At 38.5% G+C, this 27,703-nt stretch overlaps 1 protein-coding gene across 5 annotated transcripts in view; it reads right to left on the bottom strand.

The window, feature by feature from the left end:
- The window catches only part of esr2a (estrogen receptor 2a), an 85,053-nt gene that overhangs the window by 33,329 nt on the left and 24,021 nt on the right, over positions 1-27,703 (bottom strand). Inside the window, exons 1-2 of one of the 5 annotated variants that reach the window (XM_041804839.1) lie at positions 2,987-3,003; positions 2,826-2,846 (exon numbers count right to left, since the gene is read on the bottom strand). The exons of 2 other annotated variants lie outside the window; for them this stretch is intronic. The gene's annotated coding sequence lies outside the window, so the exon portion shown is untranslated. Of the gene's footprint in view, positions 1-2,825; positions 3,040-27,703 lie in introns of those variants that run through there. 2 more of the 5 variants (XM_041804840.1, XM_041804836.1) reach the window with 2 other exon arrangements.

Below are 27,703 nucleotides of genomic sequence, written 5' to 3'. Positions count from 1 at the left end.
AAACGTGTGGGGAGTGATGGAAGAAATCCAAAAGGAAATCTAGATTTTCATTTTTCAGAATTGAGATTTCCCACAAAGCTGATTAATCAATAAACTGATTAATTTCCAGGCCTGGTTGGTTCTGCTTAAAACTGCACGTATTTATTATTCGGGAATCATATTCATTTACCGATGATGGCTGCAAACATCAGCGGAAATTTTTAAATCTCACAACACCAAAAAAATGTAAGCTATTATCGGCTGACACTGAGATCATCCTGGCTTTGTTGTGCATTCCTACTCACCACATTTTCTCAATTTTTTTGGTTTTAACGCTAAAGATGGCGAGCTAAACTCAAAGTTTTACAACAGATTTGTGCAGCTTAAACAGTGTGAGGGATGTGCCAGTCTGTGGATACAGAGTTGCACAGTAGCGTTTCTTCAACACACTTCCATTCTATAATCATCTAAATAAAGTACTGTTAATTGATAAAAAAATGTAATCAATTACAGACTTTCTAAATGATTAATCACATTTAGAAATAGTGACAAAACATCCAGAAAGAACATGCTTATGAATGGCATCAGAATTTCTTACAAAATTATAAAACAGTGACATAGAATTGTATAAGACGTAAAGATTGCACATTTGCATATGACGTAGTTTGACTGAACCTCGGCTTCTATTTTTGTATGCATTTGTTTTCATTGCTGAGGGCAGGTTGTCCTTACCATTCTGTCTTGACGTTCATCTTTAATAAAATTATAAAAATTGAGAACACAGGATTTCTGATAAATAAGTCTATTTGTAATGTTATCAAGGAAAATGCAGAGAATAATGGTTGTTATTACGCGTTTTTCTCAACTCAAAACATAAATATTTTGTTTTTACAGTACTGCTGTCAATATCACGATTTTCGAAAATCGAAAATTTCAAGATTTTTCGAAAACCTTTTCCTACTTAAACAAAGTTCAAATCAGGTGGCACTATTGTGAACTTGAAGGCCTTTCTGTAGGCTTTGTAAATCTTTTAAGTAATACTTACTACAACAATAATTGCAACTTTTTAAGTGTTATTGTAAACACACAGACAGACATTACAATTACAATTGCTATTGGACTAATATTAATTGTATCACTGAAGGACATGCATGCATACATTTTATTTCACCAGATTTCCCTGATAATGTAAACTGTTCAACATAACAGGATAAATAGTTAAGACGTTGGGAAAACAACTAAAACGGACCACCAAGACAAAGTTAAGTACAATAGAATAAGGCTGGGCAATTAATTGATTTAAGATTAAATCGCAATTTGCACTGCTGCAGTTTCCAGAAGGTGCAATATTTGTTTTTGCAGCAGACATGTAATGCTTTTCACATCATGTCAACATTTATGTGTCAATTTCATAATGATTTATTGCAAAAATCCAACTTTTCTTATTAATGGATATGTTTTTATTTAAAAAAAAATAGGAATTACCTAAAAATGATCACTCCCTTCAATACAACAATTCAAATCAAATTTGTAACATAGGTCAAACAAATCACAATAAAAATAGCTGAACTGAAATTAATTAAAATCAGTTTAAGTACTTTAAGAAATGTTTATCCAGTGTTGCACAATTTGGTAAAATTTTGCAATTGCTTTTATAGACTGGACTGGACTATATTGCGATGTGCGACTGCATTTACAATCTGATACACCTGAAAACAAATTTTGGATTTTTTCTTAAAAATCTTTTAAAAATTGTGGCATTTCCAGGGGAAAACAGCCTTGGTGTTGCAAGACAACGGCACAAGTAAGTCCAGCTCTAGTGAAAACAACCAAAAACTGACCATCATGCTAAAATTAAGTACAATAAAATCTCTGGATGTGTCCACTTAGGGGTAACATACAACATAGATGTTTTACTATAACTTTTCTTTTCCAGAGCCTACATCTGAAACCCACTGATAAGTACTGAACAGTCTGTCTGCCCAACTTTATGATAACAAATTGTGCATACAAAACACGACATTAACTCTTAAAAATTCCTGAATATAAAATAAGTCAAATATGTTTATCCTGGTTCAGATTTGTTTAAAAAAATGACTTGAAATCCACCAGCTGTTTGGGTAGATTACCTAGAAAATAAAACATTTTTGAGCTGTTTAACTTTCTGATCCACCATCACATGCACAGGAATAAAATCTCATTTCTGCTGTAAAGCTGGGCTGTATATGAGCAGCTGGCTGATAACAGCTGCTTGTTTACACAGTGATAAGTGCCTTTTGAAGTGGTTGGTATTCACATTAGGGTTGTTTAAACTTCAATGCCTCATTTTAAACCACATTAGGGCACAGAAATAGACACAAATCAGGGCCTGGCATCACACTGATTCTTGTGGACAAATCTTACCTGAAGATGGATCAGGAGATTATTTGGATTAATGTGATATGGTTAAATTATTGAAATCCACACTACCTGTTTCCTGTATTTGATGTGTTGTTTTTGAATAAAGTCTGACAGGAAACTTTAAGAAATAATATAATAAAAAAAGAAGCTAACATCTTGAAATGACTGAATGGTCCACAGCTTGCAATAATACTCCTCGATTAAAGCCATACATACATACATGATTCCTTTCTTGGTTTTATTCTATCACCTGTTAACTAGTCTTAGCAAGCAACAAATAAGGTGTTTGATATGCGCAGTTCAGGCCTGCTGCTTGTTGCTGGTAGCCTCAATAGTGCATCATAAATCATTGGGACAATTTGAACTTCAGCTTAACGTCCCGCCTAAGGAGCTGCACGTCAACAAACACGAATAAAGTTAGCTTAAAAACGTGAATATATTCTTACCGCTTCCTCTAGAAACAACAGCTTCGGGAAAAAAAAAAAACAAAGTTGTCAGGTTGATAGTGTAGAGTCCCTCCGCGGTGTCATGTGTTGGTAAAGTGACACAGAAAGAGTTTGTGAAGTTGTCAGGAACGGCAGAAAGGCCGAGTCCGGAGTAAACTCACCCTCTGTTTAGTAGCTTTCAAGTGAGACACGGCGGACGCTTTCAGCCCCGAGGAGAACGAGCAGCTGCGTTTAGGGAAACGAGTCAAGCCGAAGATAGCCGAAGACAACACATCCGGTCGGTACCATCAAAATAAAACCAACCTTTCGTTGCTTTCATATATACATCACTCAATTCTCTAGCTTACAGCTTCAAAAATATTTGCCATATATTTTATCTAGAACATGTAGGGGATACAGTGAGTAAAATTCAATCATCTTAAGTTCGATCATTTTCTGGTTTCTTTACACAGTTTTACAGTAAAAATTAAAACTATAGTATGTAACAATAGTTTATTTTAAAAATGCAGACAACTAAAAATAAACGACCATTATATGAACTGCAATGAGTATAACCCACATAGACAAACAAAGGCACAGCCTTGGCTATCAGAGGAATAACCAGTACCCTACCAGAAAATTTCCTGACTTGCCTGTTCACACTTGTCCCTGTCAGCAGGAAGTTTTCCTGCACTTTGCCTGTTAGTAAATGGAGGGGTGGCATGGGTAAAATACCATTTAATAAATATTGCTAACAGAGAAATTTCAGGGTAAAGTCTGGGTGAAAATTTCAGCTGTTGCACACAGGTAGATTCAGGAAGTTTTGCTCAAGTGTGAATAGAGGTTAAGGCAAGGGAGAAGAGGGGGAAGGAACAATAGTAGGGAAAATTAAGAGTAAAGTTTGGGTGAAAAGCTCTGCTGTTTGCATTCAGACCTGTAGTTCATCCATGCAGGTAAAACCAGGATTTTTTTCAGGAGTTTTGTGTGAATATGGTGTAAGGCAAGGAAAGAGAAAAGTACAAGGGCAGGGGGTCCCAAACTTTTCAGCTTGTGATCTCCAAAAAGCCAGCGCCAAGCGACCCCAACCAACCTTAAAGATGGTTGAAGTGTTCAATACAGTTCTAAGCATCATGAACAAATTTACACTTAAGGGCATTTTTGTGCACATTACTTACATTTAAGCATATATCCCATTCAATCACTAGGTTTTATTCTTGAATGAACTAATTTTAAGGATACTTTTACAATAACAGGTAAAATACAACACTTTAAATCATTTTAAATTCATCCTTGTTTTTTTGGAAACCCCATTAGTGTCTCACAACCTCAACTAGGGTTCCCTACCACACTTGGGAAACCACTATCCTAGGGGACAAGCAGGGAAATTTCAGGATGAAGGCTGAAAATAAAGATATACTCAGGAACTTTTAGGGAATTTTGTGCAAGTGTGAAAAGGACTTAGAGTTACAACTGCTAGACAGTGAAGTATAGAAGTAGATAAAGAAAAAGGTCTGTCATGGTTTTGACCTTAACCTAGCATGTCAAAACATATTCAGCTAATCCTTAAGTCAGAGTGGGCATTTGTGCAAAATTTAAAGAAAATCCTTCTATTTACAAGCAATGAATTAACATGAAGCACAGTGGGACGGACCTTTGGCCTGTGATCTCCAAAATCTCCTCAGTTTAACATTGAGTCTGAGTGAACATTTGTGAACGTTTGAAGAAAAGCCTTCTTGAGATGTCGTATTCATCAAAATGACATGAAACAGGCAACCTGAAATCATAATACCCCTGGCCTCATCCATAACCAGAATGAAGGCATCAAAAATGTGCAAAGTGAAATACAACACTGACTGGCAGAAACCTGTTTTTCCTCTTTAGGCAGTTAAACAGTGTGATTTATACATAGCCTAAAAATACTACAGTTGATAATTATCTTTGAGCAACATGAACAGTCAAACTTTAACGGGTAGAACACCCATAGGTGCCTGGTAAAGTCCTAAACATACCAGACATGATATTGATGCCTGGTCCCTCTTCAGCTATCCCATCAAAATAAAGGCAAAAAAGCCCCCCCCCCCAAAAAAAAATCATTACAAAGAACAGTCAAGCCTTTAACCTCTTCATTCATTTTCTCTTGTTGACCGAGTGCTTTTACTTTGAAATGGATCGTCTGTGTTAAATCTTGCAGATAATTTTGTGAACTTGATGCTGTTCTTGGAAAGTCGCCTAAAGACCTCAGAATAAACCACACCTTCTGGTAGGAGTATTCCCACAACCCAGCTCATGTCAAACACTTATTATTCAATTTCAGTGCTCTTAATCGATTACATTTAGAGTGGAGCACAGACTGCTGATTCTTAGCGGTTAGCGCTCTTTTGAGTCCACATTTTTAAGTTTAACATACATACTTCTATAGATAAAGGGGAGGAAGCTACCTTCAATTTTCACACATTGATAATTTCACTGAACTACTCATTATATATTTATGAAGACACTGCACCTTTCGATCTGTCTCTTTTGCTTATATATTAACCTTCTGAACTAACCTGCCTTTATTAAGGCACCTTACTCTTTCTACAGCACTCCCTATGTTAGCCCATTAAAGCCTGAAAACACAAATTATAGCCAGAAAATTCAAATTTTTTGGGACAGAAATGATTATTTTACTTTTTACTGAAATCCAAAAAATCCAAATTTCCATAAAATTTAACATATATATTTTTGTATCTCATTTGATACATTAGGTGTTTTTGGTAACTAATAAACCACTTGAGGGCATTTGTATCATTTATCAGATTGTATTCAGAAGGTTTTTTTAGTAATTTATTGATCATATTGATTAGATAGAGATATCATAAAAGTATGTATCAAATATGATACAACAGGCTTGAAGGGGTTAAGGAAAAGACTGAAAATGATTTACCAAGTTAAAACAATTTCCATTCATGAACCCTTCCAACTACAAGAAAAATCCTGCCCATTCCTGACAGCAAAGATCCTGAAATTTCTTCTTCAAGTAAATAAATGACTAACTTTGATATTTATTCACATTAGCTCAAACACTGAAAAACTGCTATTTTCTTTAATGTCAAATATTAGTTACAGCTGTTGCATGCTAACTTAGAAACTCAGTGGGGTCAACACTGTGCTTTTATCATGTTCAGGTGAAATCTGATGTGAAACCAACCCAAAATCACTGTTTTGTGAGCAAGCACCTAGGCATGCAGACTGTTTCTACAAACATTTGCGAAAGAATGGGTGGCTCTCAGGAGCTCAGTTAATTCCAGCGTGGTACTGTGATAGTAACAAGTCCAGTCATGAAATTTCCTTGCTCCTAAATACTCCACAGTCAACTGTCAGTGGTATTATAACAAAGTGGAAGCGATTGGGAACGACTGCAACTCAGCCACAAAGTGGTAGGCCACATAAAATGATGGAGTGGGAACCTTCTGCAGAGTCAATTGCTACAGACCTCCAAACTTCATGTGGCCTTCAGATTAGCTCAAGAACAGTACGTAGAGAGCTTCATGGAATGGGTTTCCATGGCCGAGCAGCTGCATCCAAGCCATTGATCACCAAGTGCAATGCAAAGTGTTGGATGTGACGAATCACACTTCTCCATCTGACGATCTGATGGATGAGTCTGGGTTTGGTGGTTGCCAGGAGGATGGTACTTGTCTGACTGCATTGTGCCAAGTGTAAAGTTTGGTGGAGGGGGGATTATGGTGTGGGGTTGTTTTTCAGGAGCTGGGCTTGGCCCCTTAGTTCCAGTGAAAGGAACTCTGAATGCTTCAGCATACCAAGAGATTTTGGACAATTCCATGCTCCCAACTTTGTGGGAACAGTTTGGTGATGGCCCCGTCCTGTTCCAACATGACTGTGCACCAGTGCACAGAGCAAGGCTCATAAAGACATGGATGAGAGAGTTTGGTGTGGATGAACTTGACTGGCCTGCACAGAGTCCTGACCTCAACCCAATAGAACACCTTTGGGATGAATTAGAGTGGAGACTGAGAGCCAGGCCTTCTCGACCAACATCAGTGTGTGACCTCACAAATGCGCTTCTGGAAGAATGGTCCAAAATTTCTGGCCCAAACATGCCTAAAAATTCTGCACAGCACTGTTTTTACAGCAAACATAGTTTACTCATCAGCACAAGTTCAGGTATCAAATTAATGATTAACAGTTGTTGCTAGGCACAAGTAAATACCATAAATGACCTTTACACTTTGCTTCATCAGTAGCAGGTGTGTATTTATAACTGTATGGAGGCTTTATATTAGTTATTAATCAGGTCATGTTGACAAAGCCAGAACAATCAGCTGTAAATTTTGCTTCCTCAACATCAGGTTGACAAGTATGGAATGAATATGGTGTTTAAAAATGAATAAAGTGTAATAGTGTAATAAGTGAGCCAAGTGCTTTGGTCTCTATAGCTTATTTTGATATAAAGTCTTGTTTCATTGTTTTGCTGATGATGCACTGACCTACATGCCTTTGAACTTTGAAAGTAAGGGTTCCCCATGCCCCTTACTTGACTGTCTGAGGGATATTTTTACACAGATGACTTTTATTTTTCTTAATCTTAAGAAAATCAGACAGAGATTGTTATGTTTGGACATCCTGGGCTTTTGGATGTGGGCTCTTTTGGCTCTTTGTCCTCTAATGTGTATTCTTCTGTGACACAGAGAGGGTGATACATGATTTTGTAAAGTCTCATCTCGAGTACTGTAACTCTGTTTCTGGGTTTGGATCAGTTGTCATTCCAACATTTGCAGCTGGTTCAAAATGCAGCTGTTTGCGTCCTATTTGGTTCACGAAAAAGGGGCCATATTACCTTGGATAAGTATTCCCTCCTCTGGCTTCCTGTTCCCTACAGTTGCAGTGGTGTAAACTAAACAGTTGCAGCTTGTGTCAGGCCAGCTCATGGCATTGCCTGTGTTTAAGTCACCAAAAGGTGTTTTATGAACACAAGGCACAAGAAAAACTGGAAGAAATAAAGATGAGATTTTGGGGGGGGGGCAAATTTTCACACTTGAATGTTTCACATCATGAACTAACTGGGATTAACCACATTTCTGGAAAGCTGAGTTCAGTTTCACTGGCCACACCCAGGCCTGATTACTGCCAGAACTGTTGAATCAAGAAATCCATTAAATAGAAACTGTCTGACAAAGTGAAGAAGCCCAAAAGATCTCAAACAGCAACCCATCATGCCACCATCTAAAGAAATTCAAGAACAGATGAGAAACAAAGTCAACGACATCTATCAGGAAATCTGGAAAGGGTTACAAAATAACTTCTAAGGCTTTGGGACTCCAGCTTATCACAGTGAGAGCCATTATCCACAAACACTGAAAACTTGGAACTTTGGTGAACCTTACTAAGAGTGGTTGCCAAACAAAATTATTCCAAGAGCATATTTACAATTCATTCAGGAACTCACAAACCAACCCAGAACAACATCTAAAGACCTGCAGACCTCACTTGACTCAGGTGGTATCCATGGGAGAGTTCCAAGGTCAAAACCACTGCCGACTAAGATAACACAAAGGCTCAACTCACATTTGACAAAAACAACATCCCGATGATCCCCAAGACTTTTGGTAAAATATTCTGTATATTTATAAGACTAAAGTGAACTTTTTGGAAGGTGTCCTGCTACAGTTGGTGTAAAACTAACACAACATTTCACAAACACATCATACCACCAGTCAAACATGGTGGTGGTGTGATGGTCTGGGGCTGCTTTGGAGCTTCAGGACCTGGACAACCAGAAAATCCTGAAGGAGAATGTCCGACCATTTACTCATGACCTCAAGCACAAGCACACTTGGGTTATGCAGCAGGACAATGATCCAAAATACACCAACAAATCCACCTCTGGATGACTTAAAAAACAAAATGAAGGTTTTGCAGTGACCAAGTCTGGACTTGGATCTGATTGAGGTGCTATGGCATGATCTTAAACAGGCCGTTAATGTTTGAAAACTCTCAATGCGGTGAATGAAAACAATTCTGAAAAGAGGAGTGGGCCAAAATTCCTCCACAGCGATGTGAAAGACTAATTGCCAGTTATTGAAAAATGCTTGCTTGCAGGGTGGCAGAACCAGTTTGAGGTTTTAGGCTTAGGGGGCAATTACTTTTTCACATAGGGCCCACAGGGGTTGGATTGCTTTTTCCTTAATAAATGAAATCATCGTTTAAAAACTGCATTTGGTATTTACTCTGGTTTTCTTTGCCTTGTATTAAAATACAAAAATCAGGAAGGGGGTGAAAAATTTTTCACAGCACTGTTTGTATAGTGAGAGGGGTGAGTTATGCAGACTTCCATTCACTCCTATGGGAGTCTCTGCGATATCTTACATATCTACAAAACTCCACTCCATTGTATTTTTTTTGTCCAGAATATTCTGCGAATACTTTAAGAAAAATGTTACTCTTGCTTTTGCCTCGGAGAGATGATGTGATGGTACACTAGCTAAGTGAACAAGTTGCTTGCTGGCTGACAGGCTAATGATGAGCCAGATATTTATCAGCTTGATATGAAATACATTTAGATTAATCAATTTGATATGTAATATAGCATGATTTATTAGTCAATATGGAGTGCTATCAGATTGTAAAGGTATTTTCAAATGCATTTATTCATTTATTTAAGTGAAAAGCTAAAAGGCATAATTGGATAAAAACAGGTTAGTTATACAAAGATCTGAACAGTCAAATGAGTTAGCTTGGCTTAGCTCATTCAACTATTCATATAATTTTTTTAATGAAACATTTCTCAAAATATGGTACGTTCCTGTAGGGCAACTTCTTCACTTATTTCTTGACATGAAAAATTAGACAAGTTTGTGTCTTGGTAATTTTCAGAACACATATTCCAACTACTGAATGGCAAAAATCAGACTAATTTATCTTTTCCCTGGGGCAACAGGTGGTATTTTCTCTTGGGTTTCTATCCACCCATAAAAAAGTGCACTTTCCTGAATTGGACACCAGGAGGCATTGTCCTTATCCTTAAGACATTTAAGGCTTTAATGTCTTTGAAAGAGTCTGCACCGGTGCCTAAAAGGTCAACTGCCTTGATTTCAAGTAATGATAGGTAAAGCTACGTGTCATCTGCATAAAAATGGAAAAAATATGCAATACTTTCTAGGAATGGAACACAAGGGTTAAAAACCATTAGAAGAAATTAAATTCTATCTATATTTCTCAATGTTTTAACTCTCTAAGCCAAACCGGCAGATTGTTGGTCTTAATTGTATGTATTAATTTTTTAATTTTACTTCCTTGTAGGGTAGAGCTATTTGTGCCTTTATTGATAAAGGAGGACCGACTCAGACATAGGGACAAGAGAGCAGGGTAGATATGTGGGTAAGGGCCACAGGCCGGATTCGAACCCAGGCTGCTCGCATATCTGGGGCACACCTAAACACAAGGCCATCTGTGCCCCTTGATGAGATGCTTTAAAAATTTCTGACTTAAAGAAGCTCTTCAGAGGAATGGTGATGCCATTTCAGACAGAAACCGATTGCAATGAACCTCCATCATCTTGTATCCATGCATTAATACTGTATCAGTATTACAGCACTGTTTATCCACTACCGCATGTTTTTGGCCGTACAGAGGTCTGGACCTGTGCCATGTCTCATACCTTCACTCAGTGAGCAGGAGAGCTGAAGCCTGACCCCTGCTTTCCTCTGCACTCATGAGCATAGAGTCCAGAGAGAAAACTGCTCATGACTCTACAAACAATGAGATTAGAAGAGGGAGGATGCCGAGGCAATTTAACCCTGTTGCATAACCAGGGGTCTACTAGAGACTAAATCTAGCTAATCTCAGACTCTTCATTGGTGGTGTCAGCAGAAATATTATCAGCTAAATGAAAGGAGAAATATACGTGACTGCTAAATTTAAAATATTTTTTTTCCCTTTGATTTTTGATGGAGTGGTTTGGTCTTTGTAAGTAAAAGTTAAGATGAAAAGGTAGAGGCTTTTAAAGAAATGGAATTGCTCTGAATGTGTCCAATGCAGCCATTTGACATTTTAAAGAAAGTGTAGAGCTGAATAGGACTTATTGGTTAACAAGTAGTGGTGGGTGGTAAACCAAACTATTAATGCCATCATTGTTAAAACTTCTGCCATAAAAAACTGATTTTTACACCACCATCGTCAACAGTTAAGACCAATGTATTGTGTTGTAGGGCATGCACATGCCAAAAATAACTCAAACTACTAATCATATTGTTGGGTAAATAAAAGTAATGTAACAGAGTGATATGTGATAGAGTTCCGCTCAGATGGATCAGCATGACACTTGCAGCCAGGACAGTCCTCTTTTTGTGTTAGTTATTCACATACAACGCAGTAATCAAGTGTGTTTTCTCCTCTCCAAGTTTGATGTTGGTAATAACAGCAACACACAGCGAGTGTGCTCACCCTGCAAAGTGTCTTGATCAGCCTGTCTTGGACTTAAACAAAAGCTGTGAGATGCAATGGAGTCTGTTTGACTTTATCCCAGTGCTGCAGTGATTTGTATAACAGCTTGTTTAAAGGTGTGTTTTAACACATGATTCATTAAGCAGCTTTAAACACTGTAGCTCTATACATTCACCTGTAACTGTAGTTCTTCACAATAATAGCTACTGAAGCTAAAGCAAGCCATATTTGTGAAGCTACTTCTAAAAAAGGTCTAGCTTTGCCAAACATAGCATAATGAAGCTGTTAGCTTTAACTCTAGCTACATTACCAATGTAGTTAAGCTAGGTGCATAGCTTATGTAGGTAATGTAGCTTTATTAGCTTTAGCTCTGGCTACATTACCCATGTAGCTATGCTAGCTGCATTGCTTATGTAGGTAATGTAGCTTTGTTAGCTTTAGCCTCATCTGAAGGCTAGTGTTATCTTGGAGGATAAGCTCTTTTTGCTGTAAGCAGACTGTTCACTCTGCTGTTTTAGACATTTTGGACATTTGTTTTGCAGGTCAGATTTTTGACTTTTAACTTTTGGTATCCCAACCCTTACCTTAACCCTAACCAGAAGTTTAACATGATTTAATTTTCAACATTTTAGCATGTTTTTTCTGTTCTGACAGAGGTGGCATCACTCAGTAGTGGTCTGCAAGACAGGGGCCGTCTGAGAGCTGTGGTCTGCCGCTAGCCTGCCTTGAAGCATTCAGGAAATGCTAATAAGACAAATCAGGAAGAGCTCTTTTGCCATATTTCTCTCTCATTATTTGAGATTCATCCAAGAAAAAAAAAAAACAACTTGATTAAACACCTTATGGGGTGAAGTTTTTTATCATCCAGTTTCCTCAAGACAAACAAGACATAAGCTGTGGAGGAGCTGAGCAGCATGTCACTACTTATTTTTTATTACTTTTTTGACTGAGAGCATTCTGGCAGCAGAATTTACATACTGTGTATTTAATTATGAATATAAAGATCTATTAGGCAGAAACCTTTTACTTAAAGAGTCACTCTGTTCCTGTTAATTTGTCTTTCACTCAAACAGCAATAAATATTTTGTTTCAGTCTGTCAGCAGCTATTATGTCAATGAGGTTTGGTTGATTATCTACTTTGCTAATTGTGGGTTTTTGACTGTTTGTGTACTCAGCCCTCAGGAGCTGCCTTCAACATGACAGACATCAGAAAACATCATCCGTGCTGCAGCTCAGATCCTAAATCACCAAAGACAAAATATATAAGGTGAGTTAATGTTCTCCCTGAGAGGCACTAAAGGGCATAATATGACATGTATTAGCTCTTCTACCTGAATACATCCTCCAGTGTCAATTCCTCACCCGACACCTGCTCTCCCTGAAGGCAGAGGCACCAAGTACGTGTTTCTCAAAGAGCATTTTCACCCATGCAATTTTCTGTCAAGAAAAAAAAAGAGAGCTTTTTCCTGTTCCTGGACCAGCACCACACCTGGCGAGATAATCATTCAGAATTACGATGTGCTCATTTCTCACCTCTTAAAATCCAATTTCAGTGATTACATCTGGTGGCTGCTTCAGACGCTCATTTGATATTGCTGGGTAATGGACTTCAGTCTTTACATTCTGACCAAACCTACATGAGTGCTCTGCAGGCTGCAAGGGTGCAAATTGTGCCAGGAGATGTGCCAATGGTTCCTCCTCTCTGGCTGTCATTTTGGTATACAGGGACCTGAAGGAGCAATTTACCTCTTCAAATTGAGCTTTTAACCCCCAGATGTAATGAGAGAACATATTGAATGAACATAAAAGGGATCGAGACCCACTGGTTTAATAACCTCGCCTCTGTGGCACAAAGGTAAATGCCCACTGGACTGATTTTCTTTTTTTTTTTTACTTTTAAAACCAAGGGTTACTTTTATATTCAGATTTTCTTTTGACCACCGTGGTGGAGGTTGACTGTATCTCAAGCAATCTTCTATCAACTTCTTTGTTTTTTCATTCAGCTACTGAGTTTTTGTCTTGTTCCATTAGAGTACAAACTAGAATAAACTGATAGAGTGCATAACATCATAATGTGTCCAAAAACAGAGAAGCAGGCCTGGTTAAAAAGTAGTAACAAATAAAGTGGTTTTAAAGGGATGTTTTGGTATTTTTGAAGTTTAGTCGTATGAGGCTCTTGGCAAAATAGTGGCACTAGCCCCCAGTGATTCCAGTGAGCATTGCCCCTTTAAGAAGACTTGCTAGTCGTACTGCCAAGGACACCAGGTTACAGACTAACACACAGGGACAATTTCACAAATTTTAGGTAAAAACTGGACAAGACAATATCAAAAATGTTAAATATTTTTCACCCCAAAAACCTCTCTGTTTCAAGGCAGTCTGGCTGTAGCTGGTTCATTTCTGAAGGCCCCTCTCAGGACTGTTCATCTGAGACGGCGTATATCTCAGAATGGAAATACATGCTAAAACTTTCAAAATAAAATTGTATTAAACTTCTGTTTAGGGATAGGATACCAAACGTTTAGTCAAAAATCAGACCTGCAGAACCTGATTACAAAACTTTTAAAAAAGCCTAGTAATCAGTCAGCTTACCGGAAAAAATAGCTCATTCTCCATGAAAACATTCCAACAAAGCCAGCATTGCTTACATAGCTCGTTTAGCTGCATAAGATATGTAGATATCTCAGCTATGTAGCTAACACAGCTAAAGTAAAGCACACAAAGCAGCTACATAAGCTATGCATATATGTTATCTGTGTAGCTTAGATTTAGCTATGTTTGCTTAATCTCACGTTTTTAAAGCTAACATAGCTTAGTAGCTAACGTAGCCAGAGCTAAGCTCACAAAGCAGCTTCGTAAACTATGCATCTATGTTATCTGTGTAGTTTAGCTTTAGCTATGTTTGCTTAAGGTCGTGTTATTAAAGCCAACTGGATAATATAACTAGCACAGCTATGGAGCTAATGTTCAACTTCTTCATTTGTAATTGGCATCTTGCAAGCTTCACTTTAAACCCAGGCTGAGGGGCTTCACCCTGGATCTCTTCAGTTTCTTCATTGCCTCTATTGGTTAAGTCTAAAATCTAGTTAGTCTTGGAAAAGACAAAAGCAACTGCATGAGGTTTTAAACAGCTGATTGTGCTTTAACAAAGGGAGAAAACCAGCTTGGTTAAACAAGTAAAGAAAACACGCCAGATTTTGACAAAAAGCAGCACTGATCACCTCCTGTAGCCAACAAACACTAAACATTGGTTTTAAAAAGCAACAAACGTGGGAGATGTTTGGAGAGAGCATGGTTTGGGTTGGAGTGACAAAACAATGAGGTTAGGAAATGATTGGCATCACAGTCAAAGGGAAAATCCTGAACATTTCAATGGAAATGCACTTAATAGTTCCATTAAAAGATTCAGAAACAAGGATTTTGTTTCATGTTTGTCCAGCACCATCTGCAACAGCAGCAATTATGGATCATATTTGGTATTAGAAATGTATATGCTGGTATACAATAAACATAACTCAAAATGAAACGAGTCATGGAGCATATGGGAACGGATTACAATTGATCCAGATACAACCAAACTCTTCAGTTCCTGACATTTTGAGCTGTTGGAAAACTAAAAAGATTTAAAGGCCAGCTGAGATGCCACAGCTTCCTAACAACGCTGAAAAATAGGATAGTCTACGTTAAGTTATTCATGCACACACTACGAAGATTGATCAAAATATATGTTTTCATTTAAAGGATACATTGAAATATGAATTAGTTAATATTTATATGACGAAAAGGGTATGATTCATTATTAACTTGGAGAAAATAGGCAAACCTATAATAAAATTGGCATTTAACCACCCATATTGTTTGCAATCATGTTAACGAATGTCCTCTGAGGGTCATGAAATGGCGGACAACTATTAGGGGTGAATGGGAATGAAGGAAAGTACTTTACAGCTCTAAATCAACTGGTGGGTCAGAACCCAAAAGTGGGTCACAACTAGGTGTCCAGAAAAAAAATTGGTGGCAAAAGTCCTTATTGGACATGCATCGACACCTTTGATTTTACCCTGTTTTAATGTAAAATTGGGTAAATTTAAATATTTGATCAATATTTCAACAAATTTATCTCCCCCTCTCGCAATAAATGGCTACTTTTCCCATGATGATGAAGTCATTTCACAAGCTCTCTGGAAAATTGGCAAAAATTGACACATAATGATGGGAAAAGAAGGTTTTGCCCCTTTTCTGTTTTATATCAGGTGTTTTGTTCCAATCATTTTTCAAACTGCAACAGGCGTTGTTGCATTGTAGAAAATTTTTTTGGAAAGTTGGGTCGCCAGTCGTAAGACAGACTGGTGGGACCTGAGGCCAGACCAGATGAGAGCCACTGCTCTAAATGGACATGTACACTGCAATTATCATCAGAAAATTTCTACATACATTGACTACAATCTCTACACTTAACAAAAAGTGACATTTACCACAGTTAAATAGAATTACCTGCTGTGGAGGCTACCAGCTGCAGACCTCCTAGCATCTGGTGCTTTTTAAACATGATAAATCCTCATTTCATCATAAACCTTGTGGGGCAATAGATCGAGTGATGCAAGCTGTTCATGAACCAGCCTGTTCTGCTAAACGGCTCTGTAGAGCCACATTATGTAATAATGTAATACATTTTCAATTCATTATGTAATAACGCTGGATTTTGTAAGCCACTAAGCGGTTAGGGTTAGGGCAATGTAGTAGGGTATACCCTGGATTCCACCTTAAGTCCTAGGGTTAAGGTTAGGTGTTTAGTCTAGAGCCCTGAAGGGGGGTCAGGTTTAGGCATAAGTCACTAAGCGGTTAGAGTTAGGGCAAGGTAGTTGGGTAGGGCATACCTTGGAGCCCACACTAAGTCCTATGGTTAGGGTTATTACATAATGCGGCGTTATTACATAATGTGGTGCTACAGGTTCTTTTACATAGTAACCAGCTCCTCCTTGAGTGCCAGTTTCCTTCATCCTTTTTCATCATTTAATCCACATTTAAATCGCCACACTGTTACCAAATAAAGAGCCATTTGGAAGCCAAACAACCAGCTTCACCGAGCTGAGCCAAATGATCTGGATCTTTGAAAAGAGATGGATTTTCCATCACAATGAGCAAGCTGAAGGTGACAGAGCTGATGGACATCAGCTGAGGAAACACAGTAAGATCAGAGTTTAATGTCCATGCATTTTGATAATCTATATGTTTATCCTAGTTTCTTCAGATAGGTTTCAATTTCCATCTTATGTTATGTAACATATTTCTATTTTGTATTATTTTTCCTATTATCCTCTTCTTTTCTGTATTCATCAGCTGTAATTCTTGTACGTCTTGAATGGCTTGTTATTTTTTAACAAGCAAAGTCATGTTGGGCATGGCACTATATCATAATAGATTTTTTCTCTTATTTTTTCCATGACAGTGATCTGAGTGCGGAAACAGCTGGCACAGAGAAAGGAGAAGTCCATTGTGCCCAGGGAGAGATGGACCATCAGTAAGAGGAACACAAAAGTTATGCCCCCTTCAAAATCCATAACCCCAAACAGCTGACCTCCACTGTTTGGCTGAGAAGTTACATAAACTGCAACACAAAGCTTCTGTTTGATGCCAACACTGCAGAAACCGCAGGAATGTTGGGGGGTTTGGGGGAAATGTCCCTATTTTAAGCCCAAAATGCCTTACAAAACTCACTTTTAGGGCATTGCAGCATGCAAACAAACAAATAAACATGTGACTCAGCAGATCATAAACACGACTGTTCTCTAGCATCAAAACAAGGAAACAGAACTGCTTGACCTCCAAGCTTTGCAGCTTTGTGCCAAGGTCAGAGGTTCACGTTGACCTCTGCAGGCTTGGGACAGGGCAGCAGTCACATGCTGGCAGCTTTGTAGAAGTGAGAGTGGGAAGTTGTTGCTCTTATTGTGGCAACCTGGATGGCACATGAGGTGACTGTGAGGCCACTGCTTTGCATTTTGGGTAACTGGTTTCACACGCTGACCACTGTGGGAACTGTTTATCTGCCGTGATTTAATTGTAGTGGCGGTGAGTCAGTGCAGAAATCGATTCAGCCGGCTCAGGGTTTCATAAACGGGTGTTTGTGTGGGCGAAGGGATTAGAAATGCTTTCAGCTTGTCTCACCTTTACCTCTGCAACACCTCATTTCAGTACTTGAACTAAAAAGCACCAAAACTGATCTACTGTTAAAAGAAAAAAAAAAAAAAAAAAAAAGAGAAAAAATACGGACTTCTAATTTACCCTTGTTTAGAGCTTTGTTGTTTGTCATACATTCAGTTTGGACATAAAGTAAACTTTATGTTGATAAACTTGTAGCTTTGCAGCATTTTCTATTAATTTACTAAATGAATTTACTAGGACAGCACTGATGCTTCAGTTTAACATCAGACTCAGCCAGTATCAGTAGCATGAACACACATCATTAGCCATTGTTTCCCAGTCAATCTAATGCTGCCATCTAGACCAGTAGTTCTCAACTGGCCTATAACCCAGCATCTCCTCCTTAACAACAAACTGAAAAATTAAGCATTAAGCATTAAAGTGTGATGAAACAAAGAGATGGAGACAAATCCTTCAAAATAAAAGCACGTCAGAGACTGTCTGCCATATATTTACTTCCAGGAACATATCCGCAACCTTCCCATAATGGCTTAAGTAATACTACTTTTAGGTCCTGATCCACAAGTTGAGAACCAAGGATCTTGCACACCTAACTGCTAAAAAATAAGGGACTTCAAGGAAAAATATAAGGTAAAAATCACAGTGCAGAAGAAGAGGCCCTTTGGACAAACTGACTTGTTTTCATTGTCAGACATGAGAGTTACCTCAAAGTTGGAAGCATAGCATTGTCCAAAATGTCTCAGTATGCTTAAACATTAAGGTTGGCCTTTACTGGAGATAAGGGGCCTAGTCCAAACTCTGAAAAACAGCCCCATACCATTATTCCTCCTCCACCAAATTTCATAGTTGGCACAATGCAGTCAGACAGGTCATGCTCCAGCATCTGCCAAACCCAGACTCGCCCATTTCACTGCCAAAAAGAGTGTGATTCATCACTTAACGGAACATGTTTCCACTTCTCCACAGTCCGGTGTCAGTGTGCTTTACACCACTCCATCAGACGCTTGGCATTAGACTTGGTGATGGAATGTTTTCTTGGCCATGGTAACCGCTGATGTTAATGCCAGTGAAAGTTCAGAATTCTTCAGCTATGGAATCAGCAGAGCATTGGCAAATTTAACACACATGCGTCTTAGCAGTCGCTCACCCCGCTCTGTGACTTACGTAGGCTTCTGCTTTGTGGCTGAGTTGCTGTTGTTTCTAAACGCTTCCACTTTCTAATAATATCACTTAAAGTTGACTGTGGAATATTCAGCAGGGATGAAATTTCACAAACAGACTTATTGCAAAGGTGGCATCCATCATTGAAGTCACTGACCTCTTGAGAATGACCAATTTTGTATCACAAATGTTTGTAAATGAAGACTGCATGGCTAGGTTCTGATTTTATACATCTATGGGAACAGGACTGATTGAAATACCCAAATTCTATAATTAACAAGTGAGGCTAAATACTTTTGTCTATATAGTGTATATTTATATGTAGAAGGCCTCTAAAAATTCTGCTTAGTGCTCACTTAGGCCACAGGGCCCTGTTAGGGGCAATCTCCACACCTGAACACTAGTTCTGCTAGACAAGCCAACACTGGTGACTTTTTTTCATGCCATGCTCAGATACATCACCCTGTATCATGGTCGTTTTTTATCCTTTTCTTTACCAAACATTTTGAATTTTTCTTGAAGCAGCCTTGGTAATCTAAATTTTCAAGTTGACCTTCTTTCAGAGTGAATTAACTGGGAGCTTGCAAACCTTTGCTTTGTGAATACAGGTAACCTTTAGGTATAGATTTAGTGTCGGTCTTGTTAGTTTCCATGCAGCCTTGATCTTTTGCCAGGGTCTCATTGTTCTGACTAAAAGAAACTAAAGGCTATGAACGGTCAAGCTTTACATTTCCTCATCACCTAAAACAACTGTTTTTTGTTGATCCTTTCAGTGTCATTGTTGCAGATTCTGAGTAGATTTGATCCTAATTAGCAGATAATGTAAAGCCTATGTGTCTTTTGTTGATTATGATTAATTTCACAGTGATTTAAAAAAGTGATCTTTGCTGAATTATCAGTGTTAGGATGCAGAGATGATCACAACAAGATGTGCATACTGCAGACCTTCAAAATGGAATCAGGTGACCATCAAGATAATCAGTTCAGGATGTAACAGGGCAGAGACAGTCTGCATGAGTCAGCAGTGAAAGAGATACAGCAGGAAACCTTGTCAGGAAGGGAAAAACATACGCAGCTGTTGGCTTATGGCACTCTATAAACAAGAAGAACAATAAAAGATGAAGTGATAAGTGGAGGAAGAGGAGACATGAAGAATGACTTCGACCAGAGGAGTGGAGGTCAGATACAGAGTTGTGTCCTCAGACTAACCGCTGCTTCATGGCTGGATCTGATCATGTTTGTGTTTTTTTCACCCACATATGAGGAAGACACAGTAAGAAGCTCCAAAACTTTAAAGGTGAGGTAAAAGAGGGGATAAAACAACACAGATGTTAGAGAGCAAGCAAGCACAGAGGATTAGGTTCTCTGTAAAAAATCAATGAAGCAGAGATTGTTTTTACTCACCGCCTAAAGTCTTGATGCCAAAATGTTACTCTGTTGACAACGGCATCACCACACAAGGTCTATTAACAACAGTAGTGAGAGAGATTTTGATCCTATCAACAATCTAAAACACTGAAGAAATTCTGGTCAATAATTATAAGAAAAAAATGGCATTCTGAGAAAAAAGGGTAGAACATGATAACAATATTCATGAATTTGATTTTGCTGCAATGCATTTTACAATAACAACAAAAACTGCAGAGCAAACCCACTAAATTAATTTGATTAATCCAATTTATTTTCAAAGCAGAACTGATTAAACCATCAAGGTCAGCAAGTGGGGAGCACAAAACAAAAAGTCGCTCGTGTCATTCTACGGCAGAACGCATCATATGCCATAAACTTTGTGGCTTGTGTCACAGGTGTCAAAATCAAGGCTTGTGGACCCCATACTGCCCGCCTGCAGGTCTCATCAGGCCTGTGAGACTTTTTGAGGAAAAAAGGAAATTTTGAAAAACATCAATTTGTCATTAATTTGTGGATGCTACAAACATTAAAATATGCAAACATGATATAATGGCAGCATAATACTTTGTCTGAATTTTTCAGATTTCATGCTGCACTCATTGGTTGGTACATGTATCTAACACTAAATAATTTAAAGTGATAAACAAGCCAGCAGCATATGTATGTGTTTGGTATTAATGATGTTGCCAAAAAATAGTCTATCCTGAGAACTTCTCCTTGGAGCAAATCTGGCCCTGACCCAAAATGAGTTTGACACCCCTGGCTTCTGTCACGGCTGACCTTTAGAGGGTGAGCAGCACATGCCAGGCGTTAAATCACACTGGTACTTTTTAGTTTCTCAGTGATAACAGTAAGTTAATACAGGCATGTATGTTGATGATAAAAGCAGGCATGGAGATACGCTTAGCCGAGCTAACACGGCTAGCCTTGCCACCTAAGCCAGTGTTCTGTCAAAGTAATAACAAAAGATTTGGATCACACAAACCAAAAGAAAGGTCAAAACTTCCCCTACAAACACCTCTTAAAGCCTGGCATGATGTTACCTTTGCCAAATTTTAACCCATTTCTACCACTTTGGTACTTTTTTGCAACTTGTTCACCATTTTTGCTATGCCTTTTTGCACTTTTGGCTCTATTTCACCACCTTTTCTGCTTTTTTGCAACTTTAACTTATTTACTACTTTTTCCCACTTTGGCAATTTTTTTTTGCAACTGGTTGCCTTTGTTGCCCACTGTTTGCCACTTTTGACCAATTTTGCCACTCTTCACCCACTTTTTTTTCTATTCACAATTTTTTAAAATTCTTTTCCCTGACAGCTGCCTCAGTTTCTTCACTTTCCTGCATTCTGACATTTGTACACATTATGTCTTAGCTATAAAGTCTGGCATTACTTTCCTTATTGCTTAGTTTAGTGTACCCAAGCACATTGTTAATGTTACCAATTAAAAGGTAATTCTGTTTTAAAGGGGACATATTATGCGAAATACACTTTTTCAGGCTTTTCTGACAAAAATATGTGCCCCTGGCCTGTCCACAATCCTCTCAAGTACCAGAAAAATCCCCCCCACCCTCCACCCTCTCTTTCTCCACCTTTCAGAAAATGAGTGCTAAAACAAGCCATTCTCAAATTTCCCCTCATGATGTCATGTGGGGAGTTAGCCCCGCCCCCAGGTTCAGTTGGCCCTTCCCGCTTGGAAGAAAGTTCCACCCTCCTCTCAGCAAGGATCAGGAGAGCCACATCAATTAGGCCACATCTATTTCCTGAGAGGGGCGGGGTCAGACAGCTCAGTAACATTTAAAGCCACAGACACTGAATCAGCTTGTTCTGAGCAGGGCTAAAACAGAGGGGTTTTTTAGACATACAAAAATCCAATACTGGAGTGTATTTTCAGCAAAAAACTTCACAGGCATATTTTTGGGATCTCTGAGACCAAAGGGGTAAAATATGTCCCCTTTAAGAAAGGGGGTTTACATTTTAATATAGCATTAATACATAAAAAACATTGTTCGTTGCTTTGATAAGAGTGGTTATTTTTTTAAGGATAAATAAAAATATGATTATCATAGATTTTATTATAGATTAAAATGGTTATGATTTTTCTGACCTCCACCTCCCCCTTGTGAACAGCCTTGCCTACCAGAGGGATTCTGGGCATTTTATTGGTAAGTTAAATGTGTGTTATGAAAGTAAATACCCAAGCTCCACTAGCTAATCTTTACTGCACAGAATTTGCCTCTAAACTGTGTCATGACTCGTGAGTGCAAGATGTCCTAACACTTAAGCTTTACTTTTTCAGATGAGGAACTGGAGACATCTCGCCCCTTTTTGCATACAGTCATTGGTCTAGACAGTAACTCTGCCTTCAGATGAAGGGAAGACTTAATAGAAACCTGAGTTGTAGCTGAGAGTGTGGCTGGACTGAAGTGTACCTGTGTAGTAAAATCGCAAAGACAGTAATGATAGAGGAAGAAGGTGAGTCCTGGCTGGAAAGAAAAGGTTGATGAGTGTGTATGAGACATTTATGTGTGTGATGAAAAGATTCAGATGGAGCAGAGGGTTTGGGAACATGTGTGCATGTATGTGTGTAGGTCCGTTTTGCTGCTGGTTTCCTGTAACAGGCTGAAGAGGTTATTTATTGTAGGAGAGCGCTGTGCCTGGCATTCTCCCTGAGTACATGTTGTGATGTGGGAGTACTGCTGCTCTTCTGAAAAGCAATTAAAATGATCTGCCATTAAAAAAAAATAGAAAGAAAAAGCAACTAGCAACCTGAGTGCACTCAGCATAAAAACATAAAAATTAGGCTTTTTCATTCTGTCTGTAGAGTTTATAGCCTCCATGGCTTATAGCATTAGTTCTGGTTTCATGCTCAATGTTAAAAGATAAAACTAAATGTGCATTAGGTCAAAATAAAACCCAACAGAATGAGAACTGTTGCCCTTTTACACGGCAAAGCAACATCCATTAACAATTTGCTGCAATGACAGTCTGCCATTAAATCTCATCACAATCAAGTCACTTAAAGGAGCGGTATGTAGGATTCACAGGGATGAGGTATACTACAGTGCAATGTCTTACCTAACTTTCTGTAAAGCTTTAAAAAGGAAAGTCCTGCTCCTGCTGTATGTTTTTGTTAAAACACAACATCAGTGCAGTTCCTAAATTGGCCCTGGTGCTGGTTCCAAAAGAGAGTCAATCCCCATTAGCTTGCTTGCAGTCACATGATCCCAATGACACCCAAATGTCAGGTGTGTGTGTGGGTGTGGTTGTGGGTGTGTGGGTGGGTGTGTGTGTGTGTGTGTGTGTGTGTGTGTGTGGTGGTGGGGGGTGGGGGGTGGGGGGGGGGGAGGGGCAAAAGATGAAGAACTGTTGGAAATCCATCTAGGTGTGTAAGATGCTGGCAGGCAAGGCATACATGGAACAGCATAACCAGGTAGCTGGCACAGTGTACAGGAACATCTGTGCTGAGTATGGACTGGAGGTCCCAGGGTCAAGATGGAAGACATCTTCTAAGATGGAGGAGAACAGGCAAGCAAAGATCCTGTGGGACTTACAGATCCAGACTGACAAGATGGTGATGGCTAATCAGCCTGACATAGTGCTGGTCGATAAACATCAGAGGACAGCAGTAGTGATAGATGTAGCAGTACCAAACGATAGCAACTTTAGGAAGAAGGAACACGAGAAGCTCGAGAAATACTAAGGGCTAAAGGAAGAGCTACAGAAGATGTGGGCTGTGAAGGCAACAGTGGGGCCAGTAGTGATTGGGGCACAAGGGGCTGTAACCCCAAAGCTGGGTGGGAACAACATCTGAGGCCTCCATCCAGGAGCGCACACTCCTAGTAACAGCTAAGATCCTGCACAGAACCCTCAGGCTCCCAGACCTCCTGTAGAGGACCTGAGCTTGTGAAACTAGTGCACCAGAGACACCAAGCACATTTTTTTCATTCAACATTCAACATTTTTTACAAATTCTGCAACTTCACATCTGTGAGTCCATGAGCAGCCATGGCTCCCATTGTTTACAGCAGGGACCAGCTGCTAGACCCTACGTAACACAGCTGTGTGGCTGGAGGAGCAACCTGATGTCCCCCGAGTTAAGGAGGATGTGGGGGTGCCGGGCTGACATTAATTCCACAACAGTAGGAGAGCTTATCGACCAATTCTCCTGTCCGTCATCATGGGGAACGTAAGATCTCTCCCCAGTAAGATGGACGAGCTGGCAGCGTTGACCCGGCATCATCAGGAGTTCCGACAGAGCACCATGCTGTTGTTTACGAAGACATGGCTGAGCACACTACACACAGACACAACTGTAGCTCTGGATGGATTCTCCTTCATACGGGCAGACCGGACTTAGAGGAGGGTTAGGGTTAATTTACTATTATGTGTCAGCCAGGTGAAGTTTATGTTAGGTCAACGTTGTTTATACATCACATGGATCATATATATCATGCAAACACTGAACTGATGTGTCCTGATGATGTCAGTATCATCAGGACACAAAAATAGCTTATGAATGTTTTTATTTGTGCACTCTGAATTGTTGGAAACCAGTGTGTTTTATTTTCCCATTTCAAGAAGGCAAGCTATCTCCATAGAAAACCAAAGGCTCATTCTGGGTTACCCAAAAACAAGGATTCTTATTTTGCTGTGATGACACACGAGAAAAAAACAGGATCAAACCTTCTTTCTTTCTAAAAATCCCCCTCATTCACACATTGGACCTCAAAGCAACAACATCCTCCTGATTAAACTCAGATTCAGCTGAATCAGAGACTAGACTTGATTGTTTAACCACTGCTGTCCTGAAAATCATAAAATCACCCCACTGAGTTTCCCTGAACAAGTCCTTTAATAGTTGTGTCCAGTCTCAGTTGCCCAATGAATCATGGAATCCTGATGACTGAGGAGGCGTAAAACTCCAGATGAGTTTATATAAACTTATTTAGTTTCACGAGTCGTTTCTCGACAGATTTACTGACCACAGTTCAAGTCATTCTGGGGTCTATCTGAGAAATAAATCAGCAAATCTAGACATTTAAATAGAAGATAAATTACAGCTTCATCCTGTTCTAATAAGTGAAACAAGGTGAACTTTGGATGATGGTTGCCCAGAACATGGGTCGGATTTAGACCAAGGACTGACCTCAACTGACTGGCTTGATGGTCATAAACTTGTCTCTGATGAAAACCAGACACACCCACGAACACACAATATATCACTCCAAAGAAGTTCAACAGATCTGATGACTTTCAGAGACATAATCTCAAAAATACAGAAATCAGATTCCCAGAAGATTGGATTAAAAGAGAATTGTATAAATCCAAATATTAAAAAAACTACTATTACACTCAAAAGACAGCTGCAGACAAGTAGAGAGAAAGTTATTGATAGAAAAGATTGAAAACATCAACCTGTTTTTAGTTATGCAGATCTTGATCTTAAACTGCAAGAGATATTTTTCTTTGCAAGCCATGATCTTTGGATGACAATCAGCCATTAACCCAAGTTTAAGCTGTACAAAGAGATTATAAACTTCCACCACCAGTGTCTGGACTCCATGGGGGGAAGATTTTGCTGCCTGGTGCTCAAGCGCCAAAGACTTTCTGATAATAAAGCAGCATCACTTCAGTGTGAAATACATTTGATTCAATACAACATCTATGTAAGTAAACATCTTGAATCATTTACTTGTCTCTGCTGACTGATACATTTTAGAGCCACTAGACATCTATGATATATTTGCTGGTGTGTTTTCACATTGTCTCAAAAATTTCCTACAAATTTCAACTTAAGTTTTCCATGACAGTCTGACTGGAAACTTCTGATCCCAGGCCTCGTTGGTTTCAGGCTCCACTGAATCCACCTCTATCAGACCAGGAGGTGATTAAATAAAGGACTAAATAACATCAAGTAGACACTTTCAGTGCATCATTTAAGTCATTCAGTTATATCTAACGTAATTGTTACGTTACAGATGAGCTAATGGAGTCTGATTTTTTTAATAGTAGAGGTTAAAGAGAGTTAGAAGAGATCAAGGTCATTAGGAAAAAAGGTACAGAGAGGAGACTTAGCTGCCTCCTCACTGTAACTATAAGTTAGCAGGGATAATCACACAGACTCTAAAATAAAGAGACATTTATTAATGTCTTAACTCCGTGAGTTAGCCTTCCTTTAGAGTCAGGTTCTCACCTCACAGCATGTAAACTATTTGGAGATCTGCCATTGTTCCTTAATTTTTTCATGTAGAATAACACTGCCCTCTAGTGGCCAGTCTGCCCACTAACACTCAATTGAAACAAAGGTATAATGAGGAGAACAGGGAGGTTTAGATTCTGAAAGTTTTTATTAAAGTGTTGATTAAGAACAGCAAATTTTATTTTCATTTACTCTCCAGTGTCACTCTGGACATTTGTGTCCAAAAGGGAGTAAAAGAAATCACTTTATTTATGATCAAGTTGTCTGTGCTGCTGCAATTGGTATGATTTTTTGTAGGAAGGTTGTTTTCTTAAATATTTTTAAAAATTTCTAAATTTAAATTCAATTTAATTTCAAAATTAAAGGGCCCATAGCTGACTCTGTATAAATGTCCTACCAAAATAAGACAACCATGTACAAAAATGTTCACTATAAAACATTGAAAAAATATATAAAAATATTTTTCCCAATTTTTTGATAAATTCTTTTCATCAATGCCAGTCCTGCCCAAAATGACTACAATTTTTAACATTTGAGGAATTTTAACCCATTATTTGCCGATTTGAATACAATGAGTCACATTTTTATGAAAGAATGACAAATAAAGAGAAATTTTCTAAAAATATAAATGTCAGGTGGCTGAGGGATTTCTTTTTCAAGCATAGTCCAGGACATGTCAAAGATCAGCAATAAAATTGGTTTTGATGCATGATTGTTTTCGTGTAGTGTCAGATTTAACACTTTTCAAGCCAAACTGAATGTAAACTCACCCACCACCACACACACAGACACACTTTTCTCTTTACAAATTATGCAAAAAGAACTGAAAGAGCTTTCAGTTTTCAGGCTCTAGTCATCCTTTTATGAATTAAAAAGCCTTATAAAAATTAAATAATGACCCGTGACAGTAGATGGATGCTTCTCAGTGCTGGCTATTGACTTTGAAAGTAACAACATTGTGGCAAACTGGAAAATAACGGTGTTCAATTAATAAATCTGATGCAAAATTTAAAACCTTTAATTTGAAAATGAAAAAAACATTACTACAGTTTATTTTATAGCTGTTTCACCACTCAAAAAATGGCAGGTATTGCATGCAAAGGCTTATAATGGGGACATGGCACCATCTAGGTGTGTACACCAAAAATGACAACATTTTACTTTTTCCTTCCAGGTGACTCAGTGACATTACACAATTAATGTTTTTATTCTGCTATGTCAGAGGGAAAAAGTGATTATGAGGGAAGTAAATGGGACATTTTTGTCCACAAATGGCTGATTAGGTTCCGACATTTAAAACTGAACATTAAAAAAAAAAATCGAATCATGCATTAAAATCAAATTTATTGCAACTCTTATATTTATCCAAGACTGTAATAAAAAAAACTATAGCCCCACTCATGTATCAAATAGAAAATAACTCATTTTTTTAGTGTGTGATTTTCATATAAAACAGTGACACCATGTATCCAAACTAGCATTTAAAGGGTTAAAATATGGAAAATAATAACTATGTGGC

This window comes from Cheilinus undulatus, linkage group 14 (genome assembly GCF_018320785.1).
Source record: "Cheilinus undulatus linkage group 14, ASM1832078v1, whole genome shotgun sequence".
Classification (NCBI taxonomy): Eukaryota; Metazoa; Chordata; class Actinopteri; order Labriformes; family Labridae; genus Cheilinus; species Cheilinus undulatus.
Note: the sequence above shows the minus strand (reverse complement) of the source record. Positions and strands in the feature narration are given on the sequence as shown.